The sequence below is a fragment of the Vidua chalybeata genome, chromosome 7 (genome assembly GCF_026979565.1).
Source record: "Vidua chalybeata isolate OUT-0048 chromosome 7, bVidCha1 merged haplotype, whole genome shotgun sequence".
Taxonomy (NCBI): Eukaryota; Metazoa; Chordata; class Aves; order Passeriformes; family Viduidae; genus Vidua; species Vidua chalybeata.
Window position 1 is genome coordinate 833,076 of NC_071536.1, and position 17,063 is coordinate 850,138.

Below are 17,063 nucleotides of genomic sequence, written 5' to 3' on the forward strand. Positions count from 1 at the left end.
TTGCCACAACCAGTCCCAAGGCAACTTTCTTATCCTGGAAATCTCTCCTCCTGCCCCACGGCAAGCACCTGCTCAGGGAGGAATTCCTGCAGGAGCACACTTTATTGCCTCTTCCCTCAAGAACCTGAGAATGTGAAGGTTTGACATTTCAAAATGGCATTTACTCTGCATTTTGCAGTGATATTTTGGGAGCCTGAGCTAAGGAGGTGGGCATGGAGTCAGGGAAAAAGGTAGAAGTAGGATTTTTGGGAGACGGGCTTCTTTATGCCAAGCTCACACAGTGTTTAATGGGTGACAGTGAAGAATGAAAGAGACAATACTTACTTTATGGATAGGGGACACTAATGTCTCTGGAAGATGTCATGAATTGGGTAAAGCCTCTTTTTTAAGATGCCATGGGTCATCAGGCAGAACCTTTTCAGCTGATGAGAGGAGGAATAGGAATATTTGCATAAAGTTTGTGAGTGTTTATAATGAGGGATTATGCTGAGCTTGAAAGCCTATTGGTCATCAAAAGCCTTTAACCAAGCTCAACTGGTTTTATTGCCCAGAAGACCTTTGCTGAGGTGCTCCTAATCTGGAGAAAATTTACATGGCAATTGCTCAGAAGTCAGTGCACCAGGAGAAGGGAGGTGTCTTTCTTCCAAAGATGGCTCAGATATTTTTATCCCAGCTCTGGCAATTGTCTGCAGAGTTAGGATGCAAAATTTTGAATAAAAAAAATCAAAAAAGCTTTGAAATTCCAGCAGAAGTTTTGTTGGGAAGCTGGGCCTTATGCAGCTGCCTTCCTTAAGGCTGCTGCACTGAACAGTCCAGGAGGGAGAAGGTGGACCGAACAATGACATTTTTATGTAGCTTTGCACTGAATGACTCCACTGGTGGGGTTATATAGATTTTTTTTTTTTTTCTGAAAATCCAATGTCTACAAAAATCTACACAGCTCCTTGATTTGACTTGAAAATTGTGGTGTCTTAGTGCAGACAATCGGGGAAATGAGGACCTCGGTGCCTTTCAGCACTGCCTATCCTGAGGGTCAGGGGACTCTGTCTCCCATGGGGGCCATGACTCCAACTGAGAGCTGTGCCCCCTTGGCTCCCAGCTCAAGAGCAGTCCTGAACTCACCATATTTCCCCCCCAGGCCAGCCCTTGCCCCAGGCAGGACCCCCCAGACCTGCTGATCAGGCCCTAAATACAGGTTTCTGTAGAGGAAGTGCAGCCAAAGGCTCCGGTGAGAAACATAGAGCTACATAACAAGACGGGAATGAAAAATATTGCTCAGCAGATGGAAGCACATGGAGGGAAATAGCTGGGTCCTGGGTTTTTGTCCCAGCATTGCCTACCAATAGCATTCAAAAACAGCAGAAGCATTTTTGGGAAGAGCTTGGAGTATGGCCCAGGTGCCACCCTCTGGCCATGCCGGTTGAGGTTTATGTCTCCTGCCCACCTCCCATCTTCTCTCAGCTGTTTCATGATCTTGGAGGAAACCTGCTCCCTGTGGTCATTCAGTACCCTCAGGCTCCTGAAGGACAGGTACCTTCCCACCCTGGGGGTGGACGAGGTGGGAAGGAGAGGGGAAGTCATGGTTTGAGGAGGAACAAGCACAGAGAGCTTGGAAAAGGGGAAATTGCTGAGATTGCAAGTGAGTGGGACTGTTTGTAATGGAGACTTTGCCTGTGGAGGTTAAGGGATTAGGAAAAGATTCTTTCCCCAGAGGGTGGTGGGGCACTGAACAGGCTCCCCAGGGAATGGGCACAGGCCCAAGGCTGCCAGAGCTCCAGGAGCATTTGGACAACCCTTTCAGGCACAGGGTGGGATTGCTGGGGTGTCTGTGCAGAGCCAGGAGTTGGACTTTGATGATCCTTATGGGTCCCTTCCAATTCAAGATATTCTATGATACTATGGAAGCCCCAGGCAGCATGGTGCTGGTGGTGGGGCTGGGATTGGTGGTGGTTGGATTATTGGAGGGTCAACACAGCACATCAATCTTCAGCTTCTCTGCACATCCAGGTGAGAAGACAAAAATTGTGGTGCATCACAGCAGTGGGAGAGGATGAAAAGACAGATTCACCACCTGTGCCTTTACTGGGTTGCCAAAAGTGTATTCTAGACAGGCACTGGGGCACTGGGCTGAGGGCAATGCTGGGAGGGTGAGCTGCATCAACAGGCAGCATCCCTCATCCTCCTCACTGGGGCAAGGACTTCTGGCCAGAGCACTTGGGGACACACCTGGAGCCAGCCAGGTGAGAGACAGAGCCCCTGGAGCTGGGACCCTGCAGGCATGGCAAGCAGAGAGATGGGACTTGTGTGGCCAGTCCCTGGATGTGTCCAAGGCCAGGCTGGATGGAGCTTGGAGCAACCTTCCAGACTGAGGAAGGGGAAAGAAAGTGGCTGCATGGCCAGGATAAGAGGGAGGAGAGGGCACCACTGAGGATATCCCACCCCACAAACCCATGGATCAAGCACAGGGCAGGGACTCAGAGTGCCCTGCCTGCCACACCTGGGGAGCCAGACAGGCAGTGGCTCTGCCAAGGGCTCTGGTTCTTCCCCAGGGCTGGAGATCCCATAAAACAGGAAAATAACAGCCTGCCCACATGTGTGAGTCAAGGGGGAAGAAGCAGGTAAATTAAAAGGCACAAGCATGCTGGTCTGGCCCTCCTGGTACTCCGTGTAGGAATGGGGCTCACAAGACTTGCATCCTGCAGCCCTGTTGGCTCCACCAGCACTGTGTCACCCTGAGCCCACATCACCAGCAGACATCGCTCCTGGCTGTCCTACACCTTCCTCTGCTCTGAGTTTTTGCTGTGGAGGGCAGCCCTCAGGGAGAGACTGGAATGAGCGCAATGAAAGTGGAGCCCAGATCCCAATGGTTTGCAGGGTCCGGGGAGGAAATCTAAGTTTTATACTCAAGAATTGTTTGATTAAACATTCCAGACCTGTTAATTCACGTTTGCTGAGAGGTGTCTGCATGCCTCCGAAAGAGGAGAGGTGTGATGTTGCCCTGATTTTTTAAGATTTTCTAAAGCCTTCTGAGTTTACATTCTTGTAGCAAACTTTCTCACACATTTTCTGTAAATAACCTATTCTTTTGCATTCCTTCATAGAGGCGGAGAAATTTGATGGACTGGTAGTTTGTCCAGTGTTGTTGGAGAGGTGGCACTTCCAACCTCCAATTCACTGTCACCTTTGGAAAACTATAAATGCTGGAGTCAGAAAAATAAACTTGCCTTTTTAACTTGACAATAGCAGCGGCTCGCATCGTGCTTTCTCGTGTCCTATAGAGACAGTGTGATGTAGTTATTGCTGTGTGGGGTAGTTCCTGTCAGCGCCGGTTATGTGGGGTTGAAGGAGTTGGGTGTCTGTGGGGGGTTACAAGACCTGGCAACCATGGGGTGCAGTGTTTCCCTTTCCTGCTCCCCTCCACCCCTCTGTGATATGAAAGGCTGTGGCTGAACCAACCTCCCAGTTCCCCTCAGTCAGTTCAGGGAGTTTGGATGGGGGGAATCTCTGCTCTGGCACAGCCACGTCTTACAATCGGCATTGGAGGCTCGCTCCTGTCTGCAAATCATCTCTTTGCACCGTTCTTCCTGGGTGAAAGGGGGTCCCCAGCAGCTGGGCTCCTGCAGCAGCTCATCTTCCCACCCCAGCACAGCTACAGGCAGCCCAACCCTCAGGAACTGTGTTCTGGAAAATTCCCCATGTCCTGCCCTGGAACTGTGCCCCTATGGCACCCCATAGGAGCACCAGCACCCTGGTAACCCCCATGGGAGCTGGGAAAAAAGAGCAGACAGTTACCCAGCACTCGCAGCTCTTGTCTGTCAGGAGCCACACCAAAGCCACACTGGGACCTGTGGGGCTGTGACATGGATTGGACCAGGGGTGGTCCCACGTCCTGGTTTGGCAAATTCCTGCAGGCAGTATGGAGCTTCAAGGGTTGGCAGCAAAGGGCTACTGGAGCAGGGAATGTCGCTCAGCAGAAGAGTGCTTGCATTGCATGCAGGAGGCCCTGGGATCAACCCCCAGCATCTCCACATCCTTTTGCCTCCCTGGACTCCTCCCTGCTGGATGCAGGGCTGCCAGAGTCCTGTCAAAAGGCCCTGGGGTTGCCTCCAGGCATGGCTGGCCTGGAAATTCCTCCTCAAGGCTGTAGGTGTGCTGGGGAAAAGCACAGCCTCAGCTGTACCCCGAAATCCAAACTGTAGGGCTGGGGAGGCAAAAGGGGTGCAGCACTCCAGATTGCTGGTGTAGGGATAGGTGTCTTGCACATTTGTAAGAGATCCCGAGTTCAACTCCTGGAAAAACCCTCCTTTGGATACAACCCCTTGTCCTGGTTTAGGGCAAATTTGGAAGAAAACGTCCAAAAAGGGCCCCCTCCAGAAAGCAAACCCACATGGTCCCTCCCCCCAATCGGTTTGGGAAGAATTTCCTCAGAGAGAAGTGGAAAAAAACTATTTACCAGGCAAAGCACTCCCCAGCAAAAAAAAAAGTGAACAATGCCAGATGACAAAACTCATTTGCCGCTCTGATGAGACGACAAATTCAGAAAATCTCTCTGGAAGGTGGTTGCTCTGTTCTCAGTCCCTCTGGCACTGGGAAAGGCTGCTGCCCCGAGTAGGGCACAAAGTGGGAGCTCTTGGTGTTTCCCTGGGTCCCAGTCCGGAGCAGGTTCGAACAAATCCAAGAAAAGGTAAAGAAAAGCAGTCAGGGGAAAACTTGGACTGCCTCAGCTAGCTAAAGTAAGTAAAATGCAAAGGAGGGCCCTGTTCTGCCCCATCCATGCCCAGACAGCACAGTGGAGTTCTGTGTTCCAGCAGAATGTGAAGGAGTGAGTGCAGGCTGAGAGCAAAACCCCGTGCTTCTTCTTCTCCCTGCCTTCGATCTCAGAGCCAGTCTTGAAGGCACAGAATAGAATATGCAGCGTAAAAAGAACACACGACTGGGGATATGAGCATCATAACATCACCCTAGGACACCCCTCCTTTTTGGGGGAAAGCCCTCCATTGGATAAATCCCTGGCTTTGGAGGCAACCCTTTGTTAGGACAACTCCTCCTTTGGGACTGCACCCCTGCTGCTCTTTGCTGACCAGGCGTAGGATGACCAGCCCTTTCATCCCCCAGCTCCCGGCAGACAGCATCCCATGGGGTGGCTGTAGCACCTGTCATTCAGCTAACGCCATTTTTTAGCAGATAAACATAACTCCTGCAGTGCCAGGAGAATGTCCCCCTCACGCCCATATCTGCGTGGGGGATGTAGCTCAGTGGGAGAGCGCTTGCTTCGCATGTAAGAGGCCCTGGGTTCAATCCCCAGCATCTCCAGTCATTTTCGTGATTTTTTTTTTCCCCCCCTCACTTCCACCACGAGGCGGCGATGATGAACTCCTTTTGCATCAGGTTTTCCCAAAGGCGATTCCTCGCACCATGGCTGTGCCGCCCACTTACGGCCGAAATGCAGCACGGACCCCACGTTCTGCCGTCCCCCACTGCCCCGGCAGCCCCTTCCCCACTCAGGAGAGGACCAATCCCGACGATAGCTGGGCCATATCAGGCCCCCGTGTACCCTGTGCAAGGCAGCGTCGCCCCACGCGTGCCTGGAATCTAGTGACGAGTGCCCAAAAGGAAGGGCTCATCCGGGATTTGAACCCGGGACCTCTCGCACCCTAAGCGAGAATCATACCCCTAGACCAACGAGCCGGGGCCCACAAGTTGTTTTAGCACTCTCTCTATGGCGTGGGACATCCCAGACATTTCCCCACTTTCTGGCAAAATACAGCATGGTGCAGCCTATGGCCACCGTGCCCCCCGCACCATGGGCCCTGCCGCTCTGATGGCCGAGGGGTGAAAGCGTTGGACTCCGAATCCGATAGGGATTCCCTGTGCAGGTTTCAATCCTGCTTACAGCGATTTTACCCATTGCCCAGATACCTATGTTGCCAGTGTTGGGGTGCCCTCGCTGGGGTTCCCAGTAGAAGCTGATATGAGAAGGTCATTGGCATCCAGCGCAGCCCCAGCCAGGAGTTGTGATACCCCCGGGGCAGTGACACGCCCGGCATCCTCCAGGTTTGGCAGACCCGGGAGAGGTGAGGAAAAAGACACTGAGGGGAGTGGCGTAGGGAGGTGGAACCGTTTCCTGTCTTGCTGAGTGGATGCCTCCTCACCACCCTGTCCCACATCTCTGGCAGAGCAGTGCATCCCGCCTCGTTGGTCCAGCTCCCAGAAGAGGTCTTGGGCACCACTAGCCCTCCTGCCTCTCCCAGCACTGATGTGCACCCCTAGAGGCACCCTGAGACTCGTGGGGAAGGAAAACAAAGTGCTCCAGTGCCCTGCAGCCTCTGGGCAGGGTAGGGAAAGAGCCATGGGCATTTCTACACAGGCTTGAGGTGCCAGGAGGCAGCGCCAGGCCTTTCCTTGGGAGCTCTGGAAGCCCTGCATCAGCAAAGAGGAGCCCAGGGAGGCAAAAGGACATGGAGATACTGGGGGTGGATTTCAAGGCTTCTTGCACGGAAAACAAGCACTCTCCCGGGCAGGGAGGGGGCCCTGGGATGCCCATGCTGGTTCGGCCCTGGGATGCCCATGCTGGACTCCCCATCTTGAGCTGCTTTAGGGATCCAGACATCACAGATTTTGCCAGGGGAAACCTGCAGTTCCGTCAGGGAGGAAACCATGTGGTGACTGGATGGGAGTGGAGTGTGCAAGGCGACATGTGGGGCCCTCATTGGATCACCTGGAGCTGCCCAATGAGGCAGCCGGGGCTCTGTGCAGCCTCTCACACTCTGGGAGCAGGGAGGTGCCTCTTGCAGTGGCCACGAGATGCCAGATCCAGCATCTCCCACCCCCCAGCCCCTCTTTTCTACCCCAAAGACCCTCACTGGCCCTTGCAGGAGTTGGAATGGCCGGTGCTTTTTCTGCCACCTTTTGCTGTGGGGCATCCTGCAAAGGCGATCTCCTGTGAACGGTGTTTGTCCTCAGTGGCAGCAAATGGCCGTGTCTGAGTGCCAGGGGCTGTCCGTGCATGGGGTCCTGCGGTGCTGGGGGCAGGGGTTAAGGGGGGAGTGCAGTGAGCAGTGTGGGAAGTGTGAGTTGGTGTCATGTGTGAGACGTGGAAGAGCTGTAAAGGGTTGCACGGGTGCGTGTGTGTTGGGTCCCTGCGCAGGCAGGGTCCCGTGTGGCAGTGTGTGCATGGAGCGGCATTTTGCCTGGCAGCAAGGAAGTGTCCAGGATACCGTAAGTACTCTGGCTCGTTGGTCTAGGGGTATGATTCTCGCTTAGGGTGCGAGAGGTCCCGGGTTCAAATCCCGGACGAGCCCTTCCTTTTGGGCACCCAGCGCCCCCCTGCCACTTGGCTGGTCTCCCCAGCACCGGTGATCACCCCAAGAGACACCGTGAGCCCCGTGAGGAAGGCACTCTGGGTGCCTCCACACTCTACAGCACCTAAGTAAGGAGAGAGATCTCCACTAACATTTCCTTGCCGCCTGCCATGGGGTGCTAGGAGGCGATCTCAGGTCAGACGTGCTCGCAGGCAGCCCCGGGGATTTCTTGTGGGGCATCTGGGGAGTCTGTGGGGGCCCTGTATGTGGAGGGGTCTGGAGAGGCAAAAGGACATGGAGATGCTGGGAGTTGATCCCAGGGCCTCTTGCATGCAAAGCAAGCGCTCTCCCGCTGAGCTACATCCCCCTGACACAAGGTCTGCCCTGGTGTTCTCCTCCCTCCGAGAAAATGCCTGTGTCTGCTGCCTCCCCCTGCTGCCCAAGCTGGGGAAAGGGGGTTCAGGTCTTTGCAGGCACTGCGGTTCCCTTAGGTGTCATTGGAGTGGTGAGGGGATTGGAAGACGGGGAATAAGTGTGGGGCAGAGCAGGGAAGTAATTTTCCAGACCCGAGGTCATGTAAGGCTGCAGTGGTGGCCCGGGCGGAGGTGGCGAGTGCGAGTGTGAATGTGAGGGTATGTTTGCAGCGTGTTGTGTTGTGGCCATGGTGTGGGATGCCCAAAAAGGAAGGGCTCGTCCGGGATTTGAACCCGGGACCTCTCGCACCCTAAGCGAGAATCATACCCCTAGACCAACGAGCCGGGGTGCACTGCCCCTCCCGCGCCTCGCCCTCGCCCTCGCCCTCGCCCTCGCCCTCGCCCTCGCCCTCGCCCTCGCCCTCGCCCTCGCCTGGCCCGGCCCGGCCCGGCCCGGCCGCTGCGCGGACGCCGCTGCCCGGGGACCCCGCCCCGGGGCCGCTCCCTCCGCGCGGCCCGCGCCCGCAGCCCCGCCGGGACACCGCGACATCAGCGCCGCCCACATGCCACCCCCAGACACCCCGGACACCCGCTCCTCCGCACACTGCCCCGCACCCCGCCCCGCTGCCCGCCGCAGCGCCCCGCTGCCCCCACCGGAGCCACCGCGCTTCCCCCGCCCTGCCAACGCCGCTCTGACGGCCGAGGCCTGAAGGCCTTGGACTCCAAATCCAACAGGGCTTCCCTGTCACAGCCGCGGGTTTTACCTGCATGGATGGGAATCGTGGTGGTCATGGCCTGTTTTTTTTCCCCTCCTGCTATCAAGGAATAAGTAGCATCATAGTGCAGGGAGTCATGGACCACTCACTCTGGGGTCAGGGGAAATCCTCTCGCGGATGAGGTTATCTCTTTCTACTGACAGGCCAGCTGGGACCCACACAAGCCCAGGGCAGTGGGGCCAAGGTGCCCAACAATGCAGGTTTGCAGTGTGTTTCCACCTTAAGGTATGATGAGACATGGGTCTCACTCCTAGAGGAATTTTTGCTTTGGTCAGAGCCTGTCCTGTTTCTCTCTGGAGGTACAGAGCCCTCTGGGGTCTTCCCGTTGTTCCCCTCCAGTCACTGCAGCTTCGGGCTGGGCAGCTTCGGGCTGGGCAGCTCGAGGGCATGGGCTGTGGCACCCACTGTGCACCACTGCTGTCCCCCCACTCCTGGGCCTGCCATGCCCTCAGGCAGTACCAGTGCTTTTGGGGGGGGGGGGGTCTGTGGGGGGCTCTGCCAGCCCCACAACCAACAGGGAGGGGTCTGGAGAGGCAAAATAACATGGAGATGCTGGGGGTTGATCCCAAGGGTTCTTGCATGCAAAGCAAGTGCTCTTCCGCTGAGGTACATGTCCCTGTGCAAGGGCAAGGTGGTGCCCAAGAGTCCCCACTGTCTTCATGGTCCACCTGCCCCTGTGGCCACTGGATTCAGGGAAGTTATGCACCATGGACACCTCCAAATGCCAGCCCCACCTCCTGGGCACCATAAGATATTTCCTTGTTCCAAGCTGTGCCAAGGGGCAAAAGACAACATCAGCCACCCTCCTCAACTCCCAGAATTGGTGGCCACAGATCTCGGGCATGATTCTCACTTAAGGCGTGAGAGGTCCTGGGTTCAGCTCCTTGATGAGCCCACCTTTTGGGCACCTAACTTCTTTGGCTGGCACATGGGACTGCAGCATAACCAAGGCTTTGGCACAGAGGGCTGGGTGCCCCTTCCTGGCTGGGTGGGCAAGATGGACCCCCCAAGGCTGGCAGTGTATGCCCCAAGGATGAGGGGACTCAGCCAGGCCGTCTCCCTGCCTTGCACAGGGGGATGTAGCTCAGCGGGAGAGCACTTGCTTTGCGTGCAAGAGGCCCTGGGATCAACCCCCAGCATCTCTATGTCTTTTCCCCTACAAGACCTGCTGTATCCCTGGGCATCCTTGGAGGATGCTTTCCTGTGCTGCCTGTCTTGTGGCCAAGGCACCTGAATTTTTTCCAGTCATCGGTAAATATTCCTGTATGATCCCTTTTCCCAAACCTCCAGGTGTGGGTACTGGGGCTGAGCAGAGCCCCACACCAGGCTGGGGGATGGCATAACCTGAGGCAAAGTGGGGTGTCCCCATCTATTGTCACCTGAATGAGGGCTACTAGTGGCTGTGATGGCCAAGGGGTGAAGGTGTTGGACTTGAAATCCAATAGGGATTCCCTATGCAGGTTCAAATCCTGCTCACAGTGACAGGTTTTACCCATGGCTGGATGGTGTGGGGTGCCAGGGTAACTGACCCCTTCCCTCAGGATTTTGATCCCTGGAGAGCAGTGGACAGGGAAGGAGCGGTGGGCTTGCGGACTCTAGGCTCAGCTCCTGTATGACCCCTCCTTTTGGGCACCTGTGGCCAGTCGTGGGCTCTACGGTGTCAGGGCAAGGATGGGGAGGCACTGCCTGGCACACAGGGCAAAGGCAGCCTCCCTAGCTGGGTGGCCCCTGGGATGGGATGGTCCCATCACTGCCAGGAGCATGGTGTTGCCCAGTGCCCATGGGCACAGGCACAGCTCAGCCATGGCCAGGGCTGGTTCCCTCCTGGGTTGGGAAATAGCTGTCAGGGCAGTGGAGGTAATGTTGCCACTGCAGCCTCAGGGGGAAGCTTTGCCATGGTGCATCCCTCACCTTTGGGGAGCCCTCCCAGAGGTAGATGCAAGTCTATCATCACTGGCCTGTGGAAGAGGTGGGTTTGAGGAGGGAAAAAAAAAGCTGGAGATGCTGGGGGGTTGAACCCAGGGCCTCTTACATGCAAAGCAAGCACTCTCACACTGAGCTACATCCCCTGCCTGGGCTCCCCACATCTGGGGGTTCTGCTGACCCCCCTGTTCCTCGTGGCCCCATTTTAAAACCAGGCAGATGCAGCACATAGCCATGCTGTGCTGGGCAGAGTGGAAGCTTCAGACGAAGTTTAGAAACTCCCATTGAATTATGAGGTGCAGAGAGGAACCCCTGGCTTTCTAAACGTTTAAGAGGAGCCTGGGTGTGGCTGGATCCAACCTTAGCCCCAGATTTTGCAGTTTATCTCTAAAATATTGTATAGGTGTAGTAGAAACTTTATACAGCTTTATCCTGCATGATTAAAAATAAATATTAAAATAAATATTTACACAAATACATATGATTTATTACGATTAGACAAAAAAAAATCTTAATCAGAATTATTTACTACACAATATAGGTGCTATAACAACTATCACAACATAGTGCACTGTGAAGGAATATTGAAACAATTATATTAAAGCAAATATATTAAACCTGCCAAAACCAATTATTAAGTAAAGGTTGATGTTTGTCACCCAGAATAACCAATGACTGGGGGCAAATCTCTTGGCCTCAGTCTTAAGGAGTGACCTTGAGGAGTGTCTCCACCCCAGGGGGGAATTTCCACACATACACTTCAAGAAAGGATTTATCAGAAAACCCTGCCATTCAAATATGGGACTTTTATGCTATAAAAGAATGGACTTTTCTGGTGAGACAGATATGTCCAGCCCAGCTGTGCCAGCTCAACGGCTTTACTAAAGTTATCAGTAATATTACTTGTTTGTTCCTCTATTCAGATATTTTACCAGATCTACTATATCTTCATATCACTATCAGAATGTTTAAATTTGAGTTTGATGAGTCAGGCTGGTTTCAGCTTTATTCAACATCAAAAGCAGTGTGACCCCTTTTTCTTCATTTAACCCTGATTGTTTGGGAAATAGAGCATTGTTTGAGTTGTTTCTGCCATTCCAGTCTCTGGCATTCTGGAGCAACCTGCGATGTATGCCCAGGTGACATCCCCACAGCCAGGGAAGAACAAGGGTGACCTCTCCATGGTGACCATCCATCAGAGACAAACAGAGGTGCCACAAATCCCATCTCATCTCAGGCAGTTTTGTGGGTACTCAAACTAAAAAAAGGGTTTTCTTCACTACTTGTGCCATGTGGCTCGTTGGTCTAGGGGTATGATTCTCGCTTCGGGTGCGAGAGGTCCCGGGTTCAACTCCCGGACGAGCCCTTGTTTTGGACACCCAGACATGGGTGCCTTGGGATGTGGTGGTGAAGGGCGGGGGTGAAGGGTGGGAAGCAGTGCCTGCAAAGCAGCAATGGGGACAGTGTTTTGGGTGGGCACCTCCTTAAACCAGGAGGAGCGCCTTGGAAGCAGCAGTGGGAAGAGTGCAGCGCAGCCTGTGGCAGTCGGGTTTGGAGCCGCGGGGGCAGAGTGGGGCAAGGGCACTTGGCCAACTCCCCTTGCTATTGCACAGGGGGATGTAGCTCAGCAGGAGAGCGCTTGATTTGCATGCATGGTCGCCTAGAATCAACTCCCAGCATCTCCATGTCCTTTTGCCTCTCCAGACCCCTCTCTGATGGATTCAGGCCCCCACAGACTCCCCTGATGCCCCACAAGAAATCCTGGGGCTGCCTGCGAGCACATCTCACCTGAGATTGCCCCTTGGCACCCCAAAGCAGGCGGCAAGGAAATGTTAGTGGAGATCTCTCTCCTTACCTGGGTGCTGTAGAGTGTGGAGGCACCCAGGGTGCCTTCCCCACGGGGCTCACGGTGTCTCTTGGGGCGATCACCGGCGCTGGGGGGACCAGCCAAGTGGCAGGGGGGCGCTGGGCGCCCAAAAAGAAGGGCTCACCTGGGATTTGAACCCGGGACCTCTCAGCACCCTAAGTGAGAATCATACCCCTAGACCAACAAGCCAGGGTGCCTAGGATATCCCAGACACTTCCTCACTGTGGGAATCCAGGGCATCCCTCTCTGGCTGCCCTGTAATGTCTGGGACCCTGGTAGGGGGTCAGAAACCCGCCTGTACAGAGCCCCCAGAGACACTGTCTCTGATCTCTGTCCATGGAAAAGACTTTTCAGTCTTACAGGATGAATTACAAGCTCTGAGTGTTTGATATCAGTAGTAATTAGTGTGGCACGGGTGCAAAAGTAGAATTTTAGGATTCTAGATAAGGGGTTCAAAGGAGGCAAGATGGAGGAAACTGGGCATGCCTTGTCCTTTTTCTTCTTCTTCATGCCCTCCATGTTTCACTGTGGTGTTGGCATTTTTCTATTGGTTTAGGCTGGGGACACACTGTTCAACATGGGTGATAGATATTGGCACGTTATTGTAAATATAGCACACGCAGTTTCTAGTATAGAATAGTATAGAATAGTATAGAATGTCCCACTGAGGGGCAGAGCCCCGCGCACTGTCCTGCAAGACAGACCTGCTGCAGGTCAGAGAGAAAATATTTTAGATAAAAAGAAACAAACAACCTTGAAAACCAGCACAGACGAATTACAACTATTTCTTTGGCAGTGGGGCTGAAAGACTAAGACTTTCTACAATCTTAGGAGCATCTAAATATCACAGATCCCGACACCTCGCTGCCAGGCAAAATGCCACTCCGTGCACACACTGCCACACGGGACCCTGCCTGCGCAGGGACCCAACACACACGCACCCGTGTAACCCTTTACAGCTCTTCCACGTCTCACACATGACACCAACTCACACTTCCCACACTGCTCACTGCACTCCCCCCTTAACCCCTGCCCCCAGCACCGCAGGACCCCATGCACGGACAGCCCCTGGCACTCAGACACGGCCATTTGCTGCCACTGAGGACAAACACCGTTCACAGGAGATCGCCTTTGCAGGATGCCCCACAGCAAAAGGTGGCAGAAAAAGCACCGGCCATTCCAACTCCTGCAAGGGCCGGTGAGGGTCTTTGGGGTAGAAAAGAGGGGCTGGGGGGTGGGAGATGCTGGATCTGGCATCTCATGGCCACAGCAAGAGGCACCTCCCTGCGCCCAGAGTGTGAGAGGCTGCACAGAACCCCGGCTGCCCCCAAACCCCCAACAGGGTCTGGGAGAAGTAGAGTGGGAGACAGAAGGGGTGCATCCCATCTTGTTGGTCTAGGGGTATGATTCTTGCTTTGGGTGCAAGAGGTCCTGGCTTCAACTCCCAGACAACCCCTGCTTTTGGCCACCCACCATGTCCAGCGCTGAGGGTGACCCTTGGTGGCTAGGTACATCCCTGTAGGAAAGATAGACTCTAAAGGACTGGTGGCAAGATGCTGCTGGGGGAGAGAGATGTGGCTCAGATCAGCCCTTAGCATTCTCATGTCCTTTTGCCTTCTCATCCACCTCTCTGCTGGTTGCGAGGCTGCCAGAGCTGCCCAGGAAAGGCTAGGTGCTGTGTCTTGGTATGCCAAGGTTGCGTAAAAATCTCGTGGCTCTTTCGCTACTCTGCCTGGAGTCTGCAGAACATAGGAAGCCTTTTTTTAACTTCCCCACGAGGCTCAGGGTGGCTCTCTTGGGGTGAACATCGATGCTAGGGGGACCAGCAGCTCAGAAGGAAGAGGATAGTGGGTGCCAAATAAGCAAATTCATCCAACAGTTGAATCCAGGACCACTCGGACGTAAAACACCAATCTCCCACCCAACCAAGGCGGGGTACACTGCTCCCCCATAGATGTGAGACAGGGTTATGTATGACGAGTAATAACAGTCAACAACTTCAGGATGTTCCGCCTCCGGTATAGCAAATCCTGGAGAAGCCTGCCAGAGAGAGAAGAGAGGGTAAGGCTTAGGGCAGTCTGGCTGTTCATGACGCTTTCTGTATCAAGCTTCTCCCGGGACTCCGAATGGGGTTATCAGGGCGTCAGGTAAAACCCGCGTCTGTAAGCAGGATTCGAACGTGCGCAGCGAAGCCCTGTTGGATTTGGAGTCCAAGGCCTTCAGGCCTCGGCCGTCAGAGCGGCGTTGGCAGGGCGGGGGAAGCGCGGTGGCTCCGGTGGGGGCAGCGGGGCGCTGCGGCGGGCAGCGGGGCGGGGTGCGGGGCAGTGTGCGGAGGAGCGGGTGTCCGGGGTGTCTGGGGGTGGCATGTGGGCGGCGCTGATGTCGCGGTGTCCCGGCGGGGCTGCGGGCGCGGGCCGCGCGGAGGGAGCGGCCCCGGGGCGGGGTCCCCGGGCAGCGGCGTCCGCGCAGCGGCCGGGCCGGGCCGGGCCGGGCCAGGCGAGGGCGAGGGCGAGGGCGAGGGCGAGGGCGAGGGCGAGGGCGAGGGCGAGGGCGAGGCGCGGGAGGGGCAGTGCACCCCGGCTCGTTGGTCTAGGGGTATGATTCTCGCTTAGGGTGCGAGAGGTCCCGGGTTCAAATCCCGGACGAGCCCTTCCTTTTTGGGCATCACCACCCTGCTATCGCCTGGCCGGTGCAGAGCCCGACGGGACCCCAGACATCGATTTTTACCCCTCAGGGGTACCCGTAGAGCTTTGAGCTTAGCGTGGCACACGGAGCGTCACAGGGGGCTGTGCCCTGTCCCTGGAGTCCCAACCCATTGGTCCTCCAGAGTGACCCTGTTTTTGAGTTGGCAGCGGGATGGGGATGGCATAGGAAGGGCTGTGTCTGTGGCCATGGGGCACCCCTGGCAGTGGGGCAGGTGAGGGCCCTGGCTCAGCTGGTCAAAACACCTGTCTAGTAAACAGGAGATCCTGGATTCCACTTCCAATGGTGCCTGGGAGTCTGCTTTTCCTTCCTGGCACAAGTTTGGGGCACTGCTGGGGCTTCCCCACTGCCCCTGTTTGCCCCTCACAATGATGATGCTGACTCAGAGCAGTTTAGGTGCACGTTTTTACTGAAAGCTTATTTCAGGGTCCCCAGGGTCCCCCGCTGGACATATAAATTCACCAAAGGGTCCCTCCTACCCAGGACCTGCTCCTGCCCCGTGGCGCCTGCAAGACCCACAAGCAGCAGCAGGATCTGTTTCCCTCGGTATGGCTGCCCAGCCCACAGCCCACCCTCCAGGTTCCTACACTTGGCAGGGCTGGCTGGAGAGACCTGGCAGCATCTCAGGTACCTTCCCAGGGTGCCCACACCTGTCCAATGGCCAGGATGAGCCATAGGAGAGGGCTAATCCCCACTGGGTGGGAAGTAGGAAGCTGTTTGGATCCCTCTCCAGGTAAATCACCCAGAGCCACACCCAGCATCCCGGTGCCAGTGGGGGCTCAGGGTGGTGTGGGGCCAGAGCGCCTTCCTCTGCCTCTCTGGATTCCCACCACATGCAGGATCAGATTTGCACTTTGCCTTTTGCCCACTTTGCTGCATTTTTTTTCCCAGTAACAATGAATGGGGATAATTACCAAGAACTCTGATGAGAAAAACCCTCCTATACCTTCTCTGCCTGTTCTCCCCATAGTATCCACGGTATCCATCCACAGTTTCACACTTCCTTTGTCCCAGTTTGCTTCCCTATCGCACTCTACGTTTTGGAAGGTTATCGCCTGACTGCTCAAAAGCTACTTTCAGCAGTAATCGCTCATGTAAGGATTTTCTAAGTGCTTTCTTCTCCATGAGTCTTGGATAAGAGACTTCCCACCCCTCCACATATGTACCTTGGCTGGCCCTTTAGACACCGTGTCAATTTCTTCTGCCATCCCCTTCCCAAAATCTCCAGGGCACGAGTGACTTTTGATCCTGGGGAGGATGCAGATGCCACTGTAGACCAGGCACCTGCTGGTACCATTTCCCCTCCCGCACCCGCCGCCGAGTCCCCGTGTGCCTCAAGAATCCGAGCACCACCCCGAAGTTTCGTCCACGCGGCAACAAAATCCCGACGAAGGTGGGATTCGAACCCACGCGTGCAGAGCACAATGGATTAGCAGTCCATCGCCTTAACCACTCGGCCACCTCGTCCCACTGAGTGAACTTCTAGCCCCCTGCCGACCTGACGCGGCCGCCGCAGCCCTGAGGCCCGTCTCGAGCTCGTCACCTGCTTACCTGCTGGAGGCCCGACGCTAACAGTTAGGTTCAATGCCCTCTTAGCGCAGTAAGCAGCGCGTCAGTCTCATATTCTGAAGGTCCTGAGTTTGAGCCTCAGAGAGGGCAACGTTTTGGGTCTTTTTTTCTTTCCCCGTGGCCACGCCAGGTGGCTCCGCAGTGCGCCCGGCCCAGATACTACCGAGGCCTTCATCCGGCCCCCACAGCTGGCGGCTCCCAGGGGGTTCGAGCTCTTAAGGGCGCGGGGCAGACAAGCAGTTAGGCACTACACAGCAGGACGAGGTGGCCGAGTGGTCAAGGCGATGGATTGCTAATCCATTGTGCTCTGCATGCGTGGGTTCGAATCCCACCCTCGTCGAGGTTTTGTTGCTGCCCGGGGTCCTCCATCCACAGATAAACAATTTGGGAGAGGCCGGGAACGAGACCAGCCCCCCCGCACCGGTACCCCAGACACCCCCGGGTAACAGAGAGCAGCCACCCTCCCCATTCCCTTCCCCCTTGAGAGCATCCCGTACCATGAGCTTTTACA

The 17,063-nt window shown here is 55.4% G+C and overlaps 13 non-coding genes across 13 annotated transcripts; 8 read left to right on the plus strand and 5 right to left on the minus strand.

Annotated features, from left to right (window-relative positions):
• The first annotated feature begins 5,241 nt into the window (after positions 1–5,241).
• TRNAA-CGC (transfer RNA alanine (anticodon CGC)) lies at positions 5,242–5,313 on the plus strand. The gene has a single exon. It is a non-coding gene; the product is annotated as a tRNA-Ala (tRNA).
• Positions 5,314–5,616: 303 nt separating this feature from the next.
• Positions 5,617–5,688, minus strand: TRNAP-AGG (transfer RNA proline (anticodon AGG)). Its single transcript has one exon. It is a non-coding gene; the product is annotated as a tRNA-Pro (tRNA).
• A 1,541-nt stretch (positions 5,689–7,229) lies between these two features.
• TRNAP-AGG (transfer RNA proline (anticodon AGG)) lies at positions 7,230–7,301 on the plus strand. The gene has a single exon. It is a non-coding gene; the product is annotated as a tRNA-Pro (tRNA).
• Positions 7,302–7,596: 295 nt separating this feature from the next.
• TRNAA-UGC (transfer RNA alanine (anticodon UGC)) lies at positions 7,597–7,668 on the minus strand. Its single transcript has one exon. It is a non-coding gene; the product is annotated as a tRNA-Ala (tRNA).
• A 319-nt stretch (positions 7,669–7,987) lies between these two features.
• TRNAP-AGG (transfer RNA proline (anticodon AGG)) lies at positions 7,988–8,059 on the minus strand. Its single transcript has one exon. It is a non-coding gene; the product is annotated as a tRNA-Pro (tRNA).
• Positions 8,060–9,563: 1,504 nt separating this feature from the next.
• Positions 9,564–9,635, plus strand: TRNAA-UGC (transfer RNA alanine (anticodon UGC)). Its single transcript has one exon. It is a non-coding gene; the product is annotated as a tRNA-Ala (tRNA).
• A 254-nt stretch (positions 9,636–9,889) lies between these two features.
• On the plus strand, positions 9,890–9,971 carry TRNAS-UGA (transfer RNA serine (anticodon UGA)). The gene has a single exon. It is a non-coding gene; the product is annotated as a tRNA-Ser (tRNA).
• A 515-nt stretch (positions 9,972–10,486) lies between these two features.
• On the minus strand, positions 10,487–10,559 carry TRNAA-UGC (transfer RNA alanine (anticodon UGC)). The gene has a single exon. It is a non-coding gene; the product is annotated as a tRNA-Ala (tRNA).
• Positions 10,560–11,707: 1,148 nt separating this feature from the next.
• On the plus strand, positions 11,708–11,779 carry TRNAP-CGG (transfer RNA proline (anticodon CGG)). Its single transcript has one exon. It is a non-coding gene; the product is annotated as a tRNA-Pro (tRNA).
• A 3,079-nt stretch (positions 11,780–14,858) lies between these two features.
• On the plus strand, positions 14,859–14,930 carry TRNAP-AGG (transfer RNA proline (anticodon AGG)). The gene has a single exon. It is a non-coding gene; the product is annotated as a tRNA-Pro (tRNA).
• A 1,438-nt stretch (positions 14,931–16,368) lies between these two features.
• Positions 16,369–16,450, minus strand: TRNAS-GCU (transfer RNA serine (anticodon GCU)). Its single transcript has one exon. It is a non-coding gene; the product is annotated as a tRNA-Ser (tRNA).
• A 119-nt stretch (positions 16,451–16,569) lies between these two features.
• TRNAM-CAU (transfer RNA methionine (anticodon CAU)) lies at positions 16,570–16,642 on the plus strand. The gene has a single exon. It is a non-coding gene; the product is annotated as a tRNA-Met (tRNA).
• A 168-nt stretch (positions 16,643–16,810) lies between these two features.
• Positions 16,811–16,892, plus strand: TRNAS-GCU (transfer RNA serine (anticodon GCU)). Its single transcript has one exon. It is a non-coding gene; the product is annotated as a tRNA-Ser (tRNA).
• The last annotated feature ends 171 nt before the right edge of the window (positions 16,893–17,063 follow it).